The sequence below is a fragment of the Cydia strobilella genome, chromosome 15 (genome assembly GCF_947568885.1).
Source record: "Cydia strobilella chromosome 15, ilCydStro3.1, whole genome shotgun sequence".
Classification (NCBI taxonomy): Eukaryota; Metazoa; Arthropoda; class Insecta; order Lepidoptera; family Tortricidae; genus Cydia; species Cydia strobilella.
In genome coordinates, this window is record NC_086055.1 from 9,701,214 (window position 1) to 9,718,694 (window position 17,481).

Genomic DNA, 17,481 nt, shown 5'->3' on the forward strand with positions numbered 1-17,481 from the left:
AACTAACATTGAATTCATGTCCGTTTTGACAGTGACATCAATATTAGTTAATATATATAAAATATACCTACCTATTAAATCCGATAAGTATAACTTTAAGCTGGTCTGTGGTCTGTGTGTTACTTTCTGGTGGCTACGGTGGCTATGAAATTAATAATGGGGTTCTAATTGTCACCCTTTGGGCAATGAATATTAAAAATGTATAAAGCCATGGGGATGGACATGTAAATGTAACTATATTTTAGAAATAGTACTTAGGTACTTCTTGTAGTATTTAGTAGTATAACGTGTGGTGTGTACCTATACCAGAAACGATTGTAGTATACATATACGAAACCGGGGTATTGAATTTAAAATTGAAATGGTCCTTTCATTGTAAGCAGTCTCGATTTGACTCTTTTAAGCATAATATTTCTAACAGTTCTAACGCTTTCACTAAGTGCGAATCACAATAGAACTGTTATTGATGCGTCCGGTATCCGACCTGTGTCAAAAGGTCAGGTCAACATCTAACTGAAATCGTGGCAGTCAAAATAACTAAATTCTATGATTTAAAATTCAGCTGCTAGACATAAATGGTATATACTAAAAATTAAACTTGAGGGCATAATAATATTCAACTTTCATAAAACGCAGTCTTACACTAATCTGCCAGCTTATCTCTGATGTTGAGAATGACTTTAATCCTAATAGACTAATATTATATTATAAATGTATAACTTTGTATGTTTGGATATTTTAATCTGGGGGCGTGCTGGCGGAGGTAGTGCTTCCGCCAAGACGAGCCAAGCTGTGTCGTGTTTTGAACCCTCATAATTTGGGTTTGAATTATCCCAGGTAACCGAAATTCTAGGGATCTGGGGGTCTACCGCGAAAACCGAAATTTGCAAATTGCGGGGATCTTTCTCTTTTACTATATACATATCTTATACAATGAAGGCGTAGTTAGAGTTATAGCCATGATGTCAATAGTGGACTTATTAATCATATAAAGTTTCAATTGCAAAGCTCTTATACTTTAGATTTTATAGATACCAAAAAAACCCCAATTTCGTCACACTCACTCACTCACTCAACAACAAAATTCTAAAGTAATTCCTGAAGTCCTTGGAGAAAACTGAAATTTGGTATGTAAGCTAGTATTAATACACAAACAACAACAAAAAATCTAAAACCTGGAACTCCCCTAACCCCTTAAAGTAGGGGATGAAAGTGTAAAATACATATGTATTTTATCATTTATAACAATCTGACCTCTAGCATTAAGATTTGCGGAAGTCTCATACAAACTTTCAGGATTTTTTGTAACTCACCTTAGGCCATGGAAGATTGTCATAAGCAAAACTTACAGAAAGAAGTGAAATCTCACCAAAAACATTTTAAAAGTTGCCAAGACGAAACCGTAAGGCTCGCACTGTCAAGAAGTTATCAGATCTCATGTAGAGCCAAGCTTCTAACTATAAGCAATAACTTCACAAACTACACCATTCAAAATATGTGGCTTGGCCGTTTTCCTCAATAATGCTAAATTTTGATTAACTCTTATCCTGGATAATTTACGACATATTTTGCTAGACGTAAGTCTCATTTTAGAATTTGAGTTCTTCTAGGTATTTTCTATAGGTACTCTGTCTGTTCTGTCAACATCACGTTCACTGCGGGATGTCGAAAGACCCCATGCAAAGTATAGTTAATTACGAGTAACATTAATTGCCGCAGTGAAGGTCCTAAACACATTAAGAATCTTATTACTGTATTGTATTAAAGACTATTGAACCGATCCAAGCGAATCCTTTATCGGCGTTATTATTAAAAGGTGTACCAAGTACCAACACACCGAATTTCCGTCCAGTGTGCCCACGGCACTACCCTCTTACTGCACTATCTCGATTCACTTATCTGCGAGTGTAGTCGCTCGAAGCAACCCGCGGTAGTCACTCGCCTCGGTCGGTAGTGAATGAAAGTGCCCTTTGGATTGCTGCAGGTAAGATTGTGATGTGATAACGGTGTTTGAATCGGTGTTCTATGTTTCCGCTCGTTTGTTTTTAACGGACTCCTTTTGTTTGAGTCGTACGGTCTAGTTTGTTTTGGTCGCGCTTTCCCGGTTTCAGATTTTCTGTTGGTTTGTTACTTTTTGCAATTTATATTTTACTTCAATGGCTGTAAATCATGTTGCTGCTTTGGAAAGGAAGACAACTATACCTACCCTATATAATTTAATTTAAGTTTTAGTGGGTTAGTCTTAGTTAGGACCAAAAACAATCATATGGATTTAAAGGCTATCAATTAATTTAAACATGCGTGATAACACTAAAGGTAAACTGATAGGTATGTAGGTAAAAAATTAAAATCACATGCTTAAGATTGTGTATGGTATATATATGTATCCAGTTTAACTTATTTCTAATAGTGAATCCCAAAAGCCGTAATGTTCAAAACATTGTTAAATAAGAATTGCAAGTTTTCTGCGTAGATAATAAGTAAGTAAGTATGTTCGGTAAACACTACTTCTATTTTGATGCAAATCGTCCTCACTATTCGTACATTTCAACGGCTTCTACCACAAGAATGCATTCAGTATTCCTTGTAGATACCGCTTATTGTTGCAGATGTGAGCTGCATTTGAATTTGACATTTACATGGAGGAAACGTTGTTTACGCGCGAATATGATTCGGCGATATGCGAACTACCGTTTTATTTCCATTTTCACGTCAGTAATAAAACTTGAGCACCAGAAAGTCCTGGAATGCCACGTGCCACGTGTCATCTTGATATGCTAATTTAACACTTAAGTACCTAACTACATTAAATATTTGAAGGATCTCACACAGATCAACTAATTCCAAATTAAGCTAGTCTAACACAATGGGTGGGTAGGGTACCATACACGTGACGATATTTTTTTTTATCTGAACTAGCGACCCGCCCCGCCCCGGCTTCGCACAGGTGCAATGCTGATACATATAAACCTTCCTCTTGAATCACTATCTATTAAAAAAACCGCATCAAAATCCGTTGCGTAGTTTTAAAGATCTAAGTATACATAGGGACAGACAGACAGCAGGAAGCGACTTTGTTATATACTATGTAGTGGTTAATAATAAAACCTTTAAGTTACACTAGTAGAAATTGAAATATGTTTAACAAATGATTGTCAATCTCACACTAGGTAGAGGTACATTACAAGTAATTGCGGTATAATAATTTCGTGCCAAAATGTTTAAAGTTATTAGAAAGCCGCGTCGGCCTTCGAATGTAAATAAAGACTGATTTGTCGCATAAAGTGCATCCTTGTTGTGATCTGTAACTCAAAACATCGACGTCAATTAGCGCCGAGAATCGTCAGCGAGAATACGTTCCCATAATAAATCCATTGTTATAAGAAATACATTATAAAAACCTGAGCCAAATGTAAACATATATGTATATACTATTACTATACTGGTTTACACTGGCAGATTACCGTTAGGTTTTTAATTAAAATATTTATGATTTAGGTTTAGAAGGTTAAGCAAGCAGAAGATTTCAAAATAATATATTTAAAAGAAGATAAGTTTTTTAGGGTACTCGATCAGGCAAGCCGATGAGAATCGACTGCATAGAATCGATTCAATCGAGTTCCACTCCAGATATCTACTCACGCCACTTATATGCATTTCCCAGTGTCCAGCCGCCCTTACAAGCCTGGGTTCAACGACCGCGTTCCGCACCGACCGTTTAATTGCCACCGCCATCTCATTTTCTCAAGATGACGAGTTAAATCAACTGTTCACCTGAGAAACGGTAACTTTTGCCAGTTATGTCTTTATACACTTACATACATACACTACCGCTCATAACTATTTAGGCACTCGTAATTTTTTCCATACTATTGTATACAAAATCGACTTTCAGAATTATACCGCTAAGTCGCAGTCGGGTAACAGTTTTTTGTGCAGTTTACTTTTTTAATTTAACAGATATATCGAGCTTTAAAATGATGTGCAGAATATTCGTGTCCATTGCCTATTTACCAATTGGCAAGCGTAAAATAATCCATAAATCGTTTTCCAGTACCAAATCGTTTTAATCGCACTTAAACTATCGTGAGACATATTTCAAAATATTTATCAGTACGGTTTTTACTCACTATTATTTTTAGTCGCTTTTGGCGACATGTTTCGGATTCAAATCGTTTTATTTTGTATGAACTAGTACATAAGGGTTTTTTAAATCTTTGCATAAACTCGAAATTTTAAAGGATGTCTTTGGCAACAATTTGAGGCTCAATAGATGAGAGATGATGCAATATATTTACCTAAATAAAAATTCAATCCAACATGTAAGAGAGTCATTTGCCTGCGATCGAACAGTATGATTTTGAAAATAATTTTTGTGTACAATTGTATAGTGAAAATTGCGGGTGCCTGAATTGTACAATTGTAAATTGTGGGTACTTTTGAGCGGTAATGTACTTAATACTGTGTATTTAATTGCTTTCAAGTTTTACGCAAAACGTATTTTTTTTTAAATTACTGACGATTCGTTTTCTGATGCGAAATGCATCATGCGATGTATTTTTCTTTCAAAACAATCGAGTTCTGCGAACGGTAGCATACTTTTATATATGTATGTACTGTAGTTATTTTCGAATTGTAAGTTGATTTGGCTTTCACTCATCATCATCTTCCTCGCGTTGTCCCGGCTTTTGCCACGGCTCATGAGTCTGGGATCCGCTTGGCAACTAATCCCGAAAATTGGCGTAGGCACTAGTTTTTACGAAAGCGACTACCATTTCACCTTCCAACCCAGAGGGTAAACTAGACCTTATTGTGATTAGTTCGGTTCACCGAAAAGCGCGCGGCTAGTTAATATCAAATGATATTTCGTACATAAGTTCCGAAAAACTCATTGGTTCGAGCCGGGGTTCGAACCCGCGACTTCCGGATTGAAAGTCGCACGTTCTTACCGCTAGGCCACCAGCGGTTTTTTAGGTCACCAGCGCTTATTATTTGGCTTTTACTCTAAACTAAAAACTAAAGCAGATCATTCAAATCTGCTTTAAACCATTTTTCATATGTTTTCCCGTCTGCTTAGGCTAAACAATTTGGGTAGCTTATAATATATGCCATATATATCTGTCCTGTTTGTACCTCTATATCTATCCTTTTCAAATCATTTCTATTTTCTTCTTTACATTTTAATTAAGACAAAATGAGATAAAATGGAATGCAAATTCCAGTTTTACTAATGCATAACCTAAACATGCCATATCATTATGACTTTTTTTTCATGAATTAAACTTTATGATGTAGGTACTTGTTGAACTCCCTAAACTGTTTCATTAATTAGGCTTAAACTGTTAACTAGGTAGATAACAATGTGTCGACATTGTTGACACGATAGTAAAGTCATGGCGGGACATTAGTTCTGATTACCCGAGTGGAAATTTTAAATTTGCGTTTAACAGGAATGATCTAAGTTCATTGTATATAAGTATATATGCAATTGAAAATTTGATGGAAATCGATTTCGAGAGAAAGCGGACAAACAAACAGAAATTAGCATTTAGTGTAGAATATGTTATGTAGGAATTACTGTTACATTTGTACGCATTTACTATGCTAGTTGCTTTAAATATACCTACTTGTGAACACGGTGAGTTTTTCGGATAAATTTGGAATTTTTAAAATTAAAAAATACTTTTAACATGATATTTTAGAAGCGCTGGTGGCCTAGCGGTAAGAGCATGCGACTTTCAATCCGGAGGTCGCAGGTTCAAACCCCGGCTCGTACCAATGAGTTTTTCGGAACTTATGTACGAAATATCATTTGATATTTACCAGTCGCTTTTCGGTGAAGGAAAACATCGTGAGGAAACCGTACTGATCCTAACAAGGCATAGTTCCCCCTCTGGGTTGGAAGGTCGGATGGCAGTCGCTTTCGTTCGTAAAAACTAGTGCCTACGTCTATTCTTAGGATTAGTTGTCAAGCGGACCCCAGGCTCCCAGGAGCCGTGGCAAAATGCCGGGATAATGCGAGGAAGAAGAAGAAGACTTTTAATTTGATATTTTGTAATCAACGCCTCATTTTACAACATTTACATGGTTTTTCGTTTTATCGTCTGTCACCGTGCGTGTGCGTCACTCGCTATCAAAGTCAACATAATTAATTAATTCGCTGGTTTACAGTGAATTTCAGTACAGACGTTATAAAAGAGGTATAAGAGAGAATTAGAGTAAATTGACATACATAAAAAAGTGAATCAAGGATTTTTTGTAAGGCAAGTTTAATAGCTAAAACAAAATGACATGTTTCACGTATTAAATATGCAATATACCTTCTATTTTCCAATAGTATTTGACACATCCTTTGTAAGTTATGAGTTTGTAAATCTTTGTAGTTTATAGATGTTGTATTTTGTTATAGATGTTGTAGTTTAGTTCTTTAGATTAGAATAAAACTATTTAAATTCACTAGCCGCGATTTTGACGATAATCTCTATTTGGATAGGTAGGTGATTTTCTATCTCACAAAGAAAGTCAATGATCGGATTCAATTCTAAACCGATGATGAACGATTATTTAATTAAGTTTAATAAGGGGAAGATAACCGACACGTACGGAAGCGACGGTCGGACTCGACTCGACTCGCTTATTCCATCGTTTGCGTGTTTCGGCGCGGAAGCTATGGAAAGCCTTCCTTGTTGGAAACGATATAGTTTTTTATATGGGCACCACAAATTGCAGTTCACTGCTGGTTATTATTTGTCGATAATAAATAGAAATAATTCGTGATTAAAGTTTGCGTCGTAGCTCTACTTAGGACGAAAGGGGACGGCCGCTTATCTATACAAACTTAGTAACCGTTTTCCTCTCTGGATATTGACATTACGGAAAACATTTAAAAATAATATGATAATATATTAAATAACCATAGGTATGCCCCTACGTTTGATTTTTTCGATTATTTGATTATTGTAAAAATTAGGTGCGCAGAATAGATTTCATAATTTTTTTAATGCTCCTAATAATTAAATTATAATTAAAAATTCGAAAACAAAAATCTAACGTAGGGGCATGCATAGGTGTGGTTTATATACAAAAAATTGTGTTAACATATTTTCAATAATCCAGGGAGGCAAATGAGGACTACGTTTGCATGAAAACCTCCACTCCACCACTTTCGTTTTAAGTACCGTAAATGTATGTACTGCCGGTATGTATCGCTTTTGTAGTCGAAAAATTAGGAGGGAGCACAAAAGTAATGTTTAAATTTGGAGTAAATTAATTTGACTTATCGATGCAGATGGGAAACTATTATTTCAAATCGCATCAGGAAACTAACATATACGTAGCTTATTTATACAAATCTGTTATTCTGTCGCTATTTGTGTTCTTTAGGTAATATAAGAACTAATTAGAGGAAGTTTTACATAGTTATCTTTTTGTGGCCTTTAATTTTTTGGCACATACGTTATTCCGCCCAATCGCCCATATTTTCGATCCTGTCAGTATTTGTCCAACATGAAGTAATCCCAGTCTAGATATACTCGAGAGCTTGGAAGTCGTTACGTCCAATTGAGTGATCTCGGCAAGTGGACAATTGCGCAGACGCGACGCTGTAATGGTGGCCGGTGACGCCAGCCTGATACCCTGAGGATGAAGCGAGGAAATCTTAATTAATATCTCATTCACTGATGAATGTCGCTAGAAATCCAATCCTGTTAAGGACTAGGTATAGTCAAGATCTGAAGGAAATGGCTTACAACCTGTGGTTGAGGTTGATCGGTTAAAAAAGCATGTTTAAGTTTTGAACATTAAAAAACCGGGCAAGTGCGAGTTGGAATCGCGCACGAAGGGTTCCGTACCATTACGCAGAAAACGGCAAAAAATCACGTTTGTTGTATGGGAGCCCCACTTAAATATTTATTTTATTCTGTTTTTAGTATTTGTTGTTATACGGCAATAGAAGTACATCGTCTGTGAATATTTCAACTGTCTAGCTAACAGCGGAGTCTTGGTAATAGGGTCCCGTTTTTACTCTTTGGGTACGGAACCCTAAAAAGTGCTTCTTATGGATGTTGCAGCGGGCCATACCTAGCAAGTAGGTAGGCAGATAGATGCAGTAAGTGGACGATTGTGCTAAAATCTGCACAGTGGCCGGTGACGCCCCTCCAGTGAGATACCCTGATTAAATCACTCGAAACTTATGGTTGTTGAGGAGTTCGGACCCATAATTAGAGTGTTTCGTGAAAAATAAAAAAAAATTTAGACTGGATTTTAGAGATATTTCATTTATGCAGCGATGCTGCGATGCCGTCTCAAATAATTACGAATTCGTAATGTGTCCCAGCCACACAAGTTACAAGGTTCGATTCTCGACTGTTTCTTCCTCCAATTGGTATAACAGTTATATAATTATAACTTTTATTCGTTATTTGACGCTATTACAAGGGAAAGGCATTCAAATTGTTTTCGTTCATCTAGCACATATCTAATGTAACTCAAATCCACAAAATCATTTCAAGATATTTTGGAGTATCAATCAATCTTCTTGCCGGTTCAAAATGAATTTGATCTTTATTTTTATTCCCAGATAAAATCACGCATGTTCTTAGAAAAATGCATTCTACCTTGAGCTTAAAATATAAACAAATTACCAATATGTTTACCGTGGAATGCACGACTCACGGTATTCGCGGAATACAGAACACGAATAGGTACGGATGGCATGGCATATAATATAGGCTATCGAATGTATTTGTGCTATAGAATGTGTATCAAACTGGATGCCTGCAATGTTGCAATGTATGAAATCGCATAGCACCAATTTTCTTCCGGTTGCCTATGGCACGTTTATTTTGGAACGTTTCGTACAAAAAGTAGTTTTACTTTACAATTTCAAAGACAGTCTCAGCCAATGCATTCTAAATGAGCACTACAATGTTAGTACTTAAAAAAGATAACGGTATTACTATCATCATTTAACTACTGTGAAGTACCCATTTACTTTCTCGATGGTTTCGATGTAGTCTTGTCAACTTATTTACCTTTTTTTTGTTTAAATTAGATGTTAAGTAATTGTATTTGTTTTCTCACACACCGCAACAAATTGATAAGGATAAGCAAAGAAAGATGCTAATCTTTTATAGTTCCCGTTAGGACCCGTAATCCAATGGTTGCTGTTACTAATCGAGGAATAATTTTGGTATTCTCGTATCTTACTAACAACATAGTTGTAAATACGACACTATTGCTATTGGACTTAGGTCTTGATTAAAAAAAAAAGTGTCTGGCCCACCTATTCAAGCATGAAGAAGAGCAGTGAGATTTTTTCCAAGAAATGTGAAAGAACTAGGTCTTTTAGAATTCGCATCAGCTTTTTTTTGCAATCAAAACAAAACTAGCTGCACTGCTCGGAAACATACCTATACCTTAATCAATTTTCTCTGGCAGGAATATTTAGCTTTTGTCATATATATAAGTAAAAACTAAAAAAACTAATTCTTATTCACAATAAGTGATTTTAATAAGTAATTTTGGGCAAACGCGTGACTAATTTACCTTTTCATTTTATTCATGATCGGTTTGATTAGCTTCTCTTTTTACTCAATAGGTAATAGTTGACCTTATATTTTTATATGCATTATAAATTTGAATAAACAAAGAATTATGTTATACATCGCTGCCGGAAACATGTCCCGGATATGCAGTGATATCAAAATTGCATGCGGATAAAATGCTGTAATATAAAAACGTGACATTGATTATTTTTGCAACAAAAAAGTTCCTAGCTACTTTATCTGTCAATGTCGCAAATACAACTTACTAACCTTTTTTGTAACAAATAAATTCGTCAGCTCTGTACGCAACAAAAAGTTCTAGCCGGTTAAATTAGAAATATTGCAATTACTAATAGTATTTATTTATTTATGTTGTCTGTGATGCAAGTTTTACTATGATTACATACATAATAAACTTAATATACGAGATACTTTTAGTCAAAGCTTAGAAAGCTTCTTCAAAAGTTCCGAAATTTGGAGTAGCTTTATGTTAGTCTAAGCATTCATTAGCAAGTTAATCGAGAATTTCGGCAGCAAAATATAAATTGAAATCACACGCTAGTAAACATCAACCCTTATATAACTACCTTAATAGCAAAATTACAAGCTAAATTTAAGGCTTGCTTTTTGCGCGACAATTCCAGACTCGTTCAGTAAACGTTTATATCTTATGGCGTATTCATTTTCTTTAAATTTGATATTGAGTTTTATATTAATCCCAGTACGTTTTGTTTGCATTTTTTACTATAAATAGGTGCGATAGAGACACACAAAGATTAGTTTAAAATAAATATATTTTTAAAATAGGAATACGCCTCCTGGCATTTTATAGCCGCTCCTAACGGTCTTGTCCTAAACTCGTACTAGTTATACAAACACATATGACACACGTATATGTCGTATGTGTACAATGAAGTAATATCCTAACAGCCTATGCGCAAACCGTATAGAGGTCAGTACTACTATTAGTTAACAAAAAGATAAAGGTCTTAACTTTGCAAGAGTTTGATACTAAGCAGTGTCACTTTTTGCGTTTGCATTGAAATGTATGGCAGCAGGACACGCGACAGGTGACGTCATAGGTCATAAATATCTAGAGCAAATTACGGAGATTGCATGTGTGCGATATGGTTATTTAAATTGAAATGCGAGGTGCATGGCGTAATATTAGCACCTAGGACGGATTTGACTGTAGTTCGATGCATTTCCTGCTTATTTATTTTTATTTTATTGCGGCATTTTCATGCTTATTTGTTTACTACTAAGTAGGTACTAAATTAATTAGAATGAGACTAGCGAACACTCAAGAGCTCATCAACGGGCCCACTAGCGCCACACTAGTAAATACTTAATTGCATGTGATTATTTAAATTTAGCGATAGATATTAAAAACAGGGGGCCAGTATGTACTGTATTTTGTATAAGTACCTTTTGAATAAATATTATAATAGTTCTTACGTTGCTGGATTCGTCAATCTGTGCGTCCAAAGTTAAAGCGGACTTTTTTATTTGAAGTTCATAGTACTTAAATATAAAATACAGTATATAGTTTTTAAATATCTATCGTTAAATTTAAATAATCACAATTATTTAGCAGTGGAGCTAGTAAGCACGTGGGCTCTTAATTAACATACAGCACATTTACGGGAACGTGACAGTAAACAAATTGCATTTGGTTATTAAAGTGAAACTTTTGTTCTATCTCGCCTCAAAGTTTTTGGTCCGTCTTAGCATGTCGCATTACATCATTACAGCATTAGTAAAATTCTACTTTAATTCTAGTACTTAGAGTTCATAGTTTTCGAAATAAGCTTCATAATCGGACTAAGGTAGACCAGTGTACAATACTTAATTCACGAAGGCTGATATTTGCTTGCAATTTCATACAAAATTTTAAGGACAGTAGACCTTATTAAGTTATTAACCTTAAATATGGTAAGACGTCACTCTCTATCTGTTAAATTCTACGGTGAATGGCAAATAGTCCTATCATAGTAGGAAGTTTACAGTTACATACGACTTTTTGTTTTCGTCGTCACGGATGTCACGATTCCGTCAAACAATTCCCAACGGTTGGCTAGACTCGCAAGCGTGCAAACATCTCGAAAACCCCAGTATAACAAGACCGTGAGATCCGTAACAACCTATGCGTAAAGCTTACTTATACCTGTTTTTTTAGCCATTGACTCGCGTATAATTTAAGAGGGGCTCCCATACAACAAACGTAATTTTTTTACCGTTTTTTGCGTAATGGTACGGAACCCTTCGTGCGCGAGTTCGACTCGCACTTGGCCGGTTTTTTTTAAATTGATGTAAGTCGCTCGTTCACCAATTTTCTTTTGTCACGAAATACACATACCAAGCCACGACATCACTTTAGTTCTGTTTACATTGTTACCTACAGATAATATAAACTATCCTACTATCCATCCAATGCGTGGAGCATAAATCGCAATTAGATCGGCGTCGCCGACACGAGATCGCAGCGAATCTCACTTTCTACGAACGATACCATCTTCCTATTGTGGTTTTTGTATGGGAAACTGGTCCGTTCGCGCTTCTGAACATTAGTGAAGGAAAAACAATGCATTAGTGTTGCAACTGTTACGCAAACAAAGTACTTTTAAAATTAGTTTTAAAGGTGTTGGAATTTATAAACTTTCCTTTTATATAGTTACCTACAGACGGAACCTCAGATTCGGCTAAACTATAATTTATGTATGTCACTTTAAATGATATGAAAACACGAAACAAAAGCTTTAGGTACTTACAGCATCATTAATACCTTTATACTTAACACATATGAAGCTATAAAAATTTACTTAAAATAAGAGTAAAGTTTAATAGAAAAACCTACCTGGTATATTTTAAAGTGAAACTTTTATTCTATCGCCTCAATTTTGGTCCGTCTTTAGCATGTCGCATTACAGAATTACAGCATTAGTAAAATTCTACTTTGTTTCTAGTACTTGTTCAGTCTTTGAAATAAGCTTCATTATCGGACTAAGGTTACAATAAGTACTTCACGAAGGCTGATATTTAATTGTAATTTCATACAAAATTTTAAGGACAGTATCTAGACCTTATTAACCTTAAATACGGTGAGTTTTATACGTCAAACTCTCTATCTGTCAAATTCTACGGTGAATGGCAAATAGTCATATTATATTAGGAAGTTTACAGTAACATAGGTACGACTTTTTGTTTTCGAACGTCACAGACGTTACGATTCCGTCAAACAATTTTATACTCGCAAGCGTGTAGACATCTCGAAAACTCCAGTGTAACGTGACCGTGAGATCCTCAACAATCTATGCGTAATCGAAGAGCTTACTTATACCGGTTTCTTTAGTCCTTGGCTCGCGTATGATAAGTTAGCGATAATTTTATTAATTACAGCGCCATTCCGTGTTGAGTAGCTGAATTACATTGGCGTTGGGCGAGCTTTTGTAAAATAATTTTAAAGAGATATTTATTAAGTTAATATTAAAAACTCGATTTTACCTAATACCCTAAACCGAATAATTTTCCAAAAATTTTCAGTTAAATGCCTACAATCCGAAAAAAGTTTCACATGCATCGTAGTTTCATAAAACCATACAATTACTTTTTTATATTACTACATATTACAAATATTTACATAATGTTTTATATATTTATAAACTCACTGTAGGTAGGTAAGTACTGTATTCATAAACGAATTAGCTCTTAATCCGTCATTTTGACTTATGTATTTGTAAGAAAGGCACAAAATTTAAATTAACTAATTGAGGCTTGTCGCGTTTATGAATTAGGAGAAAAGTGTTTCCTACCCCACATAAATAGCACATACTTACTTAATAAAAAAGGAACTGACACACCAACACAAAACATTTGTAGTCTTTAATGTCTTTAATAATTTCTAAGACAAAAAAGTTACATCATGTCAGTACTTATTTGTAACTTTGACATAAGAGTTATTTTTGTCTGGCCTCTTTTATTTTTTCAATATACCTTTATGAAAAGAGTTCAGTAGGCCGCTTTTGTTCTTAACAACGCTGACGATGATTTATTGGAAGATGACAAGCAAGTTGTTACGTCTGTAATCTGTCATCAATTGAGTCATCATTTTGACAGCTAAGCTAAGGTATGTCTGCACCAGTGAGCTTTTATCTTCATCTTGTTGGGTTTTCAATTCTCTTGTCATAATGGATTGACAACCCATAGAATGTCATAAAATAGTTGAGATTAGTAAAACAAATGGTAGGTATCTTTGTGACACTACACAATTATATGTGCCATTTTCAACCAAAAGGGTACTTATTGTCGCTTGTCAGTAAGGCGCTATTTCCATATAGCTTCAATTAGAAATCAACCTTATCAACAAGCGACAATGTGGTACCTTTTGCTTGAAAACGTTACATATATAATTAGCTTCACATACGCTATGACATATGATTTCATTCATCGAAGAGCAACTATATAGTTAATAAGTATAAAAGATATTTATTTCATCAAGTTTCCCTTAAACTGATTGCTATGAGCTAAGGTTCGGAACGCGACCGCTTTAACTTTTAGGTCAAGTAAACATTTGGTATCAACCTAAATATCAAAATTAACACAATGCAACCGTCAGTTAGAACGTCATTGTTTCACGTTCGCGCATATTTCACTCGTATAATTCAGTCGCATATTCCTCTGGTATTCTAATGAGCGGGGTTTCGCAATCTAAGACGCTATCACCATTGCTCCGCGAGCGATTGCCTCAAGAACCAACACAAGTGTGAAACCGAGATCAGATGTACTCTAATGCTATAGTAAACCGTGTTTCCTCTGGATTACTTGCGAGTGCTCGGCTTGTGAAGGGATTGTTGTTTGACGTCAATGGTTTAACTAAGATAAGGGCTTCGTCAATTGGAAAAGGTTGTACACACATAAAGTATTCAAGTGAATTTAGGCCCTGTGTAGTTGGATGAGAAATGCTGTTAGTACTGCAACTAGAGAACAGAGAAGTGCTACAACCTGGTTTGAATAAAGCCTTATTATAGTGGAAATTAAGTAATTAATCTGTTTCAGTTCGACAGTTACAGGATTGAATGGGAAAGGCATCTCTCAATTTCAATGTCACGGAAATGCCTGATTTCCTGCATAATAATCTTTTACAAAGAAAAAAGACACCCGTCTTCACAAAACATCTAACAAATATCATAGAGTAACTTATACTAGAGCGGTACTGTCATAGTAAATTTTGTAACCCCAGTAAATTCACTGCCATCTGTCGACACACTTTAAAACTAAAAATGAAGATTTATAAAAATACGATAAAATGTATTTAAATATGGATAAATGATTTTTTTTATTTGCATTAATTATTTCTTTCACTGATATGCGTTAAAATTGTTAAATAACAAACGAAACCGTCAACGCCATCTATACGACTGTAGGCCAAAGCTAGTAGCGCCCTCTGAACGAGAATCAAATTTTCTTGATTTTCGAGGCACGTTTTTTCCTTAGACTGTATCCATCTATTACGAAGTTTTTGCAAATATCATTTAATGATTTTCATTCGCAGTTTCACGTCACTTGCTTAGTGCTTGCGAGATGCTTTGCGAGGACACATGCACGAATTGTTAAAAAGTCCCTAAAGCGGTGTGTATAATATTCGAAGAGAGAGAGAAGATTCTACCGGATCCCATCATCAGATCCTGACGTAAATGTTAATATTTTTCCCTTTTTTATTGGACCGGCAATCCAAGATGTGGGTCATATGGGTCATTATTTCGTATTAGTTTATTTTTTTTATTTTTTATTATTTCGTACAATCCAGCGAGGAAATGCTGCCAGCGTTTTCGGTATTATGCCGCAGGGGCCTTTTAGATTTAATATACTTACTTAGTTTTGTTTTAGATTTATTTAGTCTTATTTTATTTTAGTTCAGTTTTAATTATAGTTTTAATCGTGATGTACCTTTACTTTTTCGACCTTAAAGCGATCCGTTATTCTCCGAGGCAATTTAGCAATAAAGTCCAAAATCTGCCATATAAACTGCGAGCACAATTTTCTTTAGTCTTGAATAAATACGGTAAAATAACCTAAAATATTGGATATTTTTGTATGTGTATACTTTACTCACAATCGAAGTGAAAAGCAGTGTATAACAGGCATAAATGTCCATTTTTATCCTCGACTATATTGGTCCTCGTTAATTGAAATTGAAATTCTTTATTTCGAACTTGACGTCCATAGGGTTAGGTCATACAATAACTTAATCTAGAGTTAGTATTACAATTGTTGGACAAAACAAACAGAACAAAACATTACATAACAGAACATTACATTTATAACTTTCGCGGCGGAGCAGCAACAGGTGCATGTAGCTGCATGTACCGCTTGACTGCCTAATAAATTGCCTCGGATAAAAATGGATCGCTTTATGCCCTTGTTGTATACAATCAACTATTTCATTGTGATTGACATCTGTATATACAATTTATAGATTCTGACGTCTTCGCAATAGGGATAACTGTGAAGTAAAATATTTTAACGGTCTAGCCGTTGAAAGGGTTGAAAGTTTGCATCGAGAACTTAAAATGTCGTAAAAAGAAACAATAATAAAAAGCAAGGAAAGTGATATCAGCGTTATTCAAAATTTACTCCCTAAGTGCCACTTGCACCATTAAGGCCGTTCCATCGGTTTGCCGCTGTCTCTGTCACATTTCGCAAGAAAGAACGGGAAAGATCATGCGCGCCAAGTGTCAATTTTAATCAAATTTTGTCGATTTTTATTTATTTTAAAAACGTTACCCTACAATATCGAAATTCGAAAGCTATGAAATTATTATTTAAGTTAAGATTGTTATTTCTTCTTTTTTTGTTTATAGTATCACATAATAAATAACCGAGTAAAGTTGGATTAAAAGTCCGAGTTAGAGGTTACTTTGGGAATTAATTGTATCGAGCGAAGTGTCATAATTCGTGTATCGGAAGCTATGATATTAAAGATAATATTAGTCAAGAACTACATATATTTTTTCCACGTCTACGAATATCAACGCCTCTTAGAAAAACAGGATCATATAAGGAGATTTTTCGCCTTCTGGCTCAGGGAACCGCCTTAACTAACCCGGGGTTAACCGGTTAAACCTGGAGTTACCATGGTTGATTGATATGCCTACTTTTGAAAGTATTTAATTGCAACGGTTGGGCCTTATAACTTTTCTGTGGTCTTAAATAATTTAGACCGGTGTAATCCGACGAATCTTATGTCCCAATCTATCCCAGAAGGAATTGTAACGGGCGTTATAATTTTTTTACAAAATTTTAAACATAATAAAGGAACATTAGCATTTCTATGGCGAAGTAACAATGGAGAAGGAAATTGCCTGCTCTTATTCCAGCAGCATCCATAAAGCACCGCTCGCACCGACGCGATGCAAGGCAAACATAACGAGTACAGTTAGAGACAAAGAGGAAATCGACCCGGTTTTCATACGGATCCATCACTTACTAACATAGAGTGGGATGCTCAAGCCAGTATAACCGATCTTTCCATTTGTGTACAGTAGCTACAGAACTTGAGATCATTTTTACTCTGGTTTTGCACGCGTGCAATGGCAACACGACCAGGCCCCGTTAGCTACGTGAGAACGTGATCTATGATTACTTTCTGTAATGACTGGATAAGTAGGGAGGATAGGGCATCGGCGTTTACCAGGTTAAGGTACATACTTGTTCTCATTTTACCCGCAGTGTGCTACTTTTATGTGTTACATAGTATATGTATGGAATATAATTTATATGTCAAAATATTTATAACCATCCCTCAAAATTCCGTTACTTCTATTTAATACACAGCGTAAGTGCACTTCTTTATTTGAGCGATAAGGTTACTGATGCTTTAAGTATTAGGTAACGAGAATTTCATGATTTTAGGTACCGTTTTTGAAAAATATAAGGC

At 35.2% G+C, this 17,481-nt stretch overlaps 1 protein-coding gene across 2 annotated transcripts in view; it reads left to right on the plus strand.

Moving 5' to 3' along the window:
• The first annotated feature begins 1,884 nt into the window (after positions 1–1,884).
• LOC134748025 (inositol-trisphosphate 3-kinase A-like) overlaps positions 1,885–17,481 on the plus strand; it is a 182,916-nt gene continuing 167,319 nt past the window's right edge. The window contains exon 1 of one of the 2 annotated variants that reach the window (XM_063682740.1): positions 1,885–1,984. The gene's annotated coding sequence lies outside the window, so the exon portion shown is untranslated. The remainder of the gene's footprint in view (positions 1,985–17,481) is intronic. The other variant, XM_063682741.1, reaches the window with a different exon arrangement.